This window comes from Colossoma macropomum, unplaced genomic scaffold (genome assembly GCF_904425465.1).
Source record: "Colossoma macropomum unplaced genomic scaffold, Colossoma_macropomum, whole genome shotgun sequence".
In the NCBI taxonomy this organism is placed as follows: domain Eukaryota; kingdom Metazoa; phylum Chordata; class Actinopteri; order Characiformes; family Serrasalmidae; genus Colossoma; species Colossoma macropomum.
The window spans coordinates 1-8,127 of NW_023495319.1; positions in this window are offsets into that span (position 1 = coordinate 1).

An 8,127-nucleotide genomic window follows, 5' to 3' on the forward strand; every position below is an offset into this window, starting at 1 on the left:
CCGTTACACCATCCAGTCAGCTAATGCTGTGAGCTGCATTATCCAATCAGCATCCGTCCTTTTGGGTCTAAGGATGATCTCAGGAGCCCAAGTTCTCTGCTGAGCTGCCATGGAGTTCCTGTCGTTAGGAAGAGGCCCCTGAGGTTCTCCGTTTCTGAAGGCTCAGTGCTCGAGCAGGATGCGTCCTGTTGAGATGCTGTAAGCAACTTTGGCGTAAATGGTGCAGTTCCATGGAGGGTACAACACTGTATCAGTGATGGTATCCAGAGGCACGAACCAGTCAGCAGGACAGATCTGATTACTGATGATGCCATCACCCACCAGCACAATGTGCAGTTCTCCATTCTCACTGTATAAATCTACAAGAACAGGATAGCCTTATAGACTACAGAGGGGCACTTACTGCAGCACGCTTAACCATGCTAAATGTCTCCTCTTTGATTGATCATAATTAGATTAACACTAGATTATTATTTAGCTCAATTTCTAAACTGACTAAGAACCAAACAGTTACTGAAGCCCAGATGCCGTCAGGCTACAGCAGCAATGATTGTATGAATTTCTTCAATAATAAAATCGAAACAATCAAGCAAAAAATTCAAAACGCTCAGTTAACATCTACAAACCTGTTGCCTTACAAAGCCTGTCTTGAGTATATTGTAACTTCTGCAGAGAGGCTGGAATCGTTTACCTTACTTCAACACACTGAGCTAGTTAAAATTATTTCCTCATCAAAATCTTCTGCTTACATATTAGATCCTATTCCTACACGTTTACTCAAAGAAATTTTGCCAGAAATAACCAAGCCTCTTCTGTCAATAATAAACTCCTCTCTTAGCCTTGGCTATATCCCCAAACCTCTTAAACTAGCAGTAATTAGACCTCTGATTAAGAAAGCTGATCTTGATCCCTGTGAAACATCAAATTATAGACGTATCTTGAATCTCTCCTTTATATCAAAGACTTTGGAAAGTTCCTATTTGCACAGGAATAACGTACATAAAAAATTCCAGTCTAGATTTAGGCCCCATCGTAGTACAGAAACAGCATTAGTGAAAATTGTAAATGATCTTTTATTATTCTCTGATGAAGGAAATGTATCATAGCTAGCCCTCCTCAATCTTAGTGTGGCCTTTGATATGATAGACCACTCTATAGTACTAGATAGACTAGAAAACCTGGTAGGGGTAACAGGAATAGCTCTTTCCAGGTTCAGATCTTACCTCACTGATCGCTATCAGTTTGTGAATGTAACACAGTTATACATATATCAACCAAACCAGATGACAAAATTCAAATGAATAAGACTGAAGACGATGTGAAAGACATAAAAGACTGGATGTCGAGAAACTTTCTCCTACTCAACTCAGACAAAACAGAAGTTCTTCTTGGTCCAAAAGCTGCTAGAAACAAACTAATTTAATGTTTAAACTCAATAGTTTCTCAGTTACATCAGGTACATCTGTAAAAAACCTTGGTCTTATGATAGATCCTGATCTGTCCTTTTGATACACATGTGACCAACATTTCTAGAATAGCTTTCCTCCATCTGTGTAATATTGCTAAATTAAGAAATTCATTATCTCTACAGGATGCAGAAAAGCTAGTTCATGCATTTATTACTTCAAGGCTAGATTACTGTAATGCCCTGCTGTCTGGATGTTCCAGCAAAAGCCTTAACAAGCTTCAGTTAGTCCAGAACGCTGCAGCCAGAGTCTCACAAGAACCAGAAAGTTTGACCATATCAGCCCAGTTTTATCAAACCTGCACTGGTTGGCAGTTAAATTTTGCATTGAGTGTAAAATTCTATTACTGACCTATAAAGCTGTAAATGGACTCGCCCCTCAGTACCTGAGTGAACTTCTCTCCCACTATGAACCATCACGCCTACTTAGATCACAAGGTGCTGCTCACTATTAGTACCTAGAATAAATAAAGTTACATCAGGGGGGAGAGCTTTCTCATACAAAGCCCCCCAGCTTTGGAATAATCTTCCAGTCAGTGTTCGGGACTAAAAACCTGCATGTTTGGTTGAGCCTTTGGTAATTAATTTTCCCTGTTAGATAACAGGTGCAGATGTGGGGATCATGGTTTTAGAGCATTATGGTAAACTGGGAGTGTTGGTGCCGTCGTCCCGCTGCTCTCACTCACTCACTCAGGTTTGTTGACGGTGGAGTGGAGGGGCTGACATCTCAGGGAGGCTCATGTCTCTGTTACCTTTCTGGTTTCTTCCTCTTAGTGAGGCTGTAATATCCAGACCTGCTGGAGTCTCTGCTGCTCTGTTACACTGTAATCTGTGATCAGTCACTCTTTACAGAACTGACTCTCTGTGTGTTTCCTTTTCTTTGCCAAGTTGAACAGCTGAACAACCTGTGCGTCTGATGTTGTTGCTTCTTCTGTCTTGATCAGCTGCCCACTGCTCACCAGCCTTCTGGAACAGTTTGACTACCATGGAGCTTCTCGCTGAACAACACTGTGCTATCCTCACCTGCATGAACTGACCCTTCTGATGATATTACTGCTGCTGCTCCTGCTCCTGCACAGACTCAAACTTTTTAAACACAATCATTGCTTCACCTGTTTTCCCCCCGTTTCTTTATTTTAATATTTTATACTAACGCTGTTTCCTATCGGGTGTCGACCAGAGGAGAATGGGTTCCCCTTTTGAGTCTTGGTTCCTCTCAAGGTTTCTTCCTCTTGCTCTTAGCCAGTCTATATAGCCAGAGTGCTATATAGAGTCTGTAAAGTCTGTACCTCGTCGGGGTGATTTTTTTTTTTGTGGTGGTGCTGGTCTGTGCTGACCTGGTCCGGTGCTGGTTTATGCTGACTTAAGAGACCAGCATACAGCTACGGAGAAACACACCAATGAGGTCAGACTCATCACTCTAGTGCTGGTCTGGTGCTGGTTTATGCTTATCTGGTGCAGATATGCTGGTCACCCAGCATCCAAAACACAACATATGCTGGTTTTCAGCTATGCTAGTCTGTGTTGTTTTTTTCCAGCATTGTGCACCACCAGTTGCAAAAAACACTTTAAGGTGAATTTTCCCTTATGATCCTTAAGGTTAACGTGAATCAGAAATCAGAATGCATTTCTCTTCCTCAACATGATGTACTTCCATGTGAAACAATATACTTGGGTGGGGCTTATCTGTGGCCAGGACATCATTTTATTTTTTAGAATTTGATTGGAGCGTGTTTGTTGTAGACCAGCTTCCTCAGGAGCTTTAAACATGTGCACATTTAATCAGCCTTGTGATATAAAGCATGGCCCTATTTAAGACATGTAAATCATTAACAGAAACAATATGAACAGAAAATCCTTTATTATTTTCACACATGTCCAAAATTTCAGTGATTTACAGCTACTGATGCTTATGTTATACAGATTATGTTATATGATTTCTGGCAATAAACACACAAATAAAAACACATGATAAATAATAATGATTTAATTTTAAGTTCAGTGCTTAGCAACACAAACATCTACTGTTAATATTTGCTTAAACAGTTACAGAATACAATATAGTAATACCATAACTGATACTGGATTATCAGATATTACTTAATTATGTTACATTGAGAATTATGTTGACTACTGAGGGACTAGTGGATCAGACACAGCAGTGTTACAATATGTAAGTAATAGATGTAATATATGTGCAATAAATGAGCTAATATAGGTGATATAAGTGCAAAACGTAAGATAAGTAAAACATTTACTTATTGCAGAAGAAGCTGTATCTTTTCAAGCTGTCAAAATTTTAGGAAAATGTGATTTTTGTCTCCCATAATCATAAACTTTTATCATCTTAAACAGATTTTACTCTTCACATTTTATTCTTACTTTATTTGCTATAAAAAACAATAGGGAATGAAAGTGGTCAGAGCGCCCTCTACTGTTTGCATTTAAAGCATAGGTTAACAGTGAATAGGAGTTCAGCATAGCAAGCCTTTGTAGAGCATAGCAAGCCATGTCTTCCCCAAGCCGGAGATGGCAGTGGCTGCTTGATTTAAGCACTGTCTTTAATGAGTAGAAAACATGTAAAAACACTAAATTTAGCTGTTATTCCATTTACCCAAACCACCTATCTATCTGTCTTCAGTAATCACAGTGTGTGATTATCTTAGAAACCATCAACACCACTGTATCAACTTTTTTCTGTAATTTTTAGGTCTTAATGCTCTTAGTTATGCAGTTGAGGAGGACAGTACAATTCGGCTTGATTTTAGCCACAGAGAACACAAGTAAACGCTTCTTTGATTGCCTTCATGCTTAATAAACTCCTTTTCCACAGATATGACAGTATTTTTACAGCAATCACAATCTGAAAATATTTCTGAGGTGACTTGGTGATATTAGTGGAAATAGTCTGTACAAACTAGACCAAAGCCAAACATGATACTATATGAGAAACAAAGTTTCTGTGTTCCGTGTAGACTCAGAGAGAGACACAGCAGAATGATGGACTGACAACACAAAAAGCCATTTATCTCCAAAACTGCAACAAAACCATATTCTATATGGGTAAACCATATGGGTTGATACCTACATTAACTAGTAGGTATGTAAATAGCTAACAGAAACCTAATAAACAATAAAATGTACACAACAGATTTTTAGTTAAACAAATAGCAATCATGTTATTCTAAGACAACAAAATTAGAAGAAAATAGTAAAAGCAATAACACAGTACCTGTTACTTAGGATTAGTTAGCCAGTCAGCTAACTGTTTGTATGCTTTCTCAGGGTAGCAGTTACAAAAAGCAGAGATCTCAGCAGGTTTCGGGAGACGTGTTTGGCAGCTGATAACAAGGCCATTTTTTCCTAAGTTAGTTTACTTGAAAGCGAATGAAGATGTTCCTCATGCGCTGGTAATGTGCTCCTCTTTCTGTCTCCACTAAACTGGATGTCTCTGAACTCATCAGGGCTAAAGTGTTTTTGGGCTACTCTGTTTTGATTTGGCTTTCACTACTGAAGTTTTTAAGTGATTATTAAATTCTGTTTGACCTGCATTAAGTTGAAACTGGTACAAAATCACAATATTTGATGTTTTACTTTGTGAACTTCATTGGTTTTTGTGAATACACGCTCATTCCCAGTTTGATGCCTGCAACACGTTCCAAAAAATGTTGTGACAGGAGCATGTTTACCACTGACTTACATCACCCTTCCTTTAACAGCACTTAAAAAAAACATTTGGGGACTGAAGACACAAACTGATCCAGTTTTAAAAGCAGATTTTTTGCCATTCTTGGGTTATACAAATCTTCAACTGTTCAACCATACAGGGCCTTTGTTGTCATATTTTGCACTTCTTAATGCGCAGCACATTTTCAATGGAAGCAATCTGAATGGTCCTTTACTTCTTTGGAAAAGAACTGAAAGTTTTGTTTACCCAGAGAACTGAAAGGTTGACCACAATACATGTTTCCACTGAGCATCAGTCCATTTCAGATGAGCTTGAGCCCAAAGAAGTCGGCGGTGTTTCTGGACATTGTTGAAATGTGGCTTCCACTGTGCATAGTGTAGTCTTAACTTACATTTGTGGAGGCAGCAGTGAACAGTGTTTATTGACAATGATTTGTCAAAGTATTTCTGAGCCCATGTGGTGATCTCCATCATAGAAGCCTGCTGATTTTTAATGCAGTGCTGTCTGAGAAGTCAAAGGTCATGGGTTATTCAAAGTCATTTGTGGTTTTTAGCCTTACTTTTTACACACAGAGATTTTACTGCAGTTCCTGAATCCTTTATGGGTATTATGCAGCGTAGAGGGTGAAATACCTATAATCGCTCTTGGAAGCTCATTGAAGAATGTTGTTCTTAAACAGTTGGATTATTTGCTGATGCATTTTTTGCAAAGTGGTGAGTCTCGACCCGACCTTACTTATAAAGGACGCTGCCTTTGCTGGATGTTACTTTTGTATCCAAGCATGATTGCATCACATCTTTTTAAAATGTTTTCTGAACATTTAACAATGTTCCTGGTCTTAAATTGCTCCTCTCCCAACTTTTTTTTAAATGGGTTGCAGGCATCACTTTCAGAATGAGCATATATTTCTAAAAAACAATGAACTTCATAAGCTAACCCATTAAATATCTAGTCTTCGTAACTGTACTTTATTAGAAATTAATTAAAGTAAAAGTGAAAGTACTATGATTTAATCCTGCTCAAAAAAGTGCCATTACAAGGAAAAATGTACTCAAATACTGTAATGAGAATAAATATGATTTGTTATTTTCCATCTCTGGTAGAAGGCGAAGAAACTTTATGCAGTCAATAAAAATGACTTGGAAACAAAATCACTGAGAAACGTGGATAAAATTTACCCCACCTCTTCAACCAAAGCCCGTCTTCTGCTAAAGAAAGAATAACGAGTATGTGTGGAGCGGAACATGGAGCGAAGGATGCTGTACAGCATGGGATACTCATAGTGCTCCGTGTTCTGTGTGGTCATTACAGTTCCGTTGGGCATGTGGGCATACAGATCCTGCCACATTTCCACATTCGGTGGTGTAGTTCCTCTGTACTGCAGACCTGCGGCCAGGTGAATGGTGGCTTTGTAAGGTGGAATAATCTTTAGCAGGAATGCAATCACAGCAATTATTCTGTCTAAAGGCACTTCTGGTAGCCAGTCAGCGAGAGCGCCTCCTGGTGGATACGGTATGACAAGGCGTTTGCGATCTTTCAACAATGCCATCCAGTCAGCTAATGCTGTGAGCTTCATTATCCAATCAGCTTCAGTCTTCATAGGACCAAGGATGATCTCAGGAACTCCAGTTGTCTGCTGAGCTGCCATGGAGTTCCAGTGTTCAGGGAGGGGCCCCTGAGATTCCCCGTTGATGAAGGCTCGGTGCTCTGGCAGGATGCGTCCTGTTGAGATGCCGTAAGCAACTTTGGCGTCAATGGCGCAGTTCCATGGAGGATACAGGATCGTATCAGTGATGGTATCCAGAGGCACGAACCAGTCAGCAGGACGGATCTGATCACTGATGCTGCCGTCACCCACCAGCACAATGTGCAGTTCTCCATTCTGACTGCGCAGATCAGCAGTCTGACTGTCTGCTGCCTCTGTAAGCTTCTTGTGAAAGTAGCGTACAAGGTTAAGACATAAGATGGCACCATTTGCTACTTTTATCCATTTGAAAATATCATGCGAAAGATTCAAGAGATATTCCAGCAGCTTCTGACCATTTGCATCAACAGTGTTACTGTATGGGCCAAGATTTCTCAAGGCTTCATGCACTTCTGCCGTCTTCATCGTCTCCCTGTGAAAGCAGGGTTTCATTTTTTAGACACATTTCTGAATCTGCAACTGTTTGCACATACAAGTGAGAGTAAATGACTAAATTAATGAAATTAACCAGCTTGTTAAACTTGTTATTCATGGCATAAGCAGACAAGCATTTCCCTTTTGCAGATGTAGCCAGAACAACCTAAAAAAACACTTTTTGGTGTGTTATTTAAACTATTTATTTGAAGTATATCAGGTTTCACCAGTGGTTTCAGATATGTTTTTAAGATGTTAGCCTGGCTATGAGTTTGAGGTTTTCTCTCACTATGCAAGTAATTAGGCTAATCTTGTATGACTGGAAATAACTGCCTGGGGATTTTGTCAAGATGGCTGAATGAACAAACTTTTCCCTATATGTTAGCAGGCTAATGCATTAGCCTATTTAATAATAATGATAATCTTTATTTACATGGCATCTTTCATACATTAAAAATGCAGCTCAAAGTGCTTCAAAATACAAAGTAAAAACAACAAAGGAAGAGAGAAAAGGATAATCAAATAAAATAAACAAATAATAAATAGTAGGAAATTGGGATATATAACTAATACATTCAATTAAAAAGCATAAGATAAAAGTATAAATAAAAATACAATAAAAATGGAACAAACAAGAGGGTAAAAGTAATATTCCAGTAAAAACAAAGAAAACAATAAAAATGAGTTAAACGCTAAAGTAAAGAAATATGTTTTTAGCTGTTTTTTTAAAAACATTGACAGAAGGAGCCTGATGAACGCTTCCTCTCTGCTCTGTTTAAGTTTCACATGTGGAATATGGAGAGGCAGCACTGTAAGATCTTAAAACTCAATTTGGAACATCATCTATCAGCATTC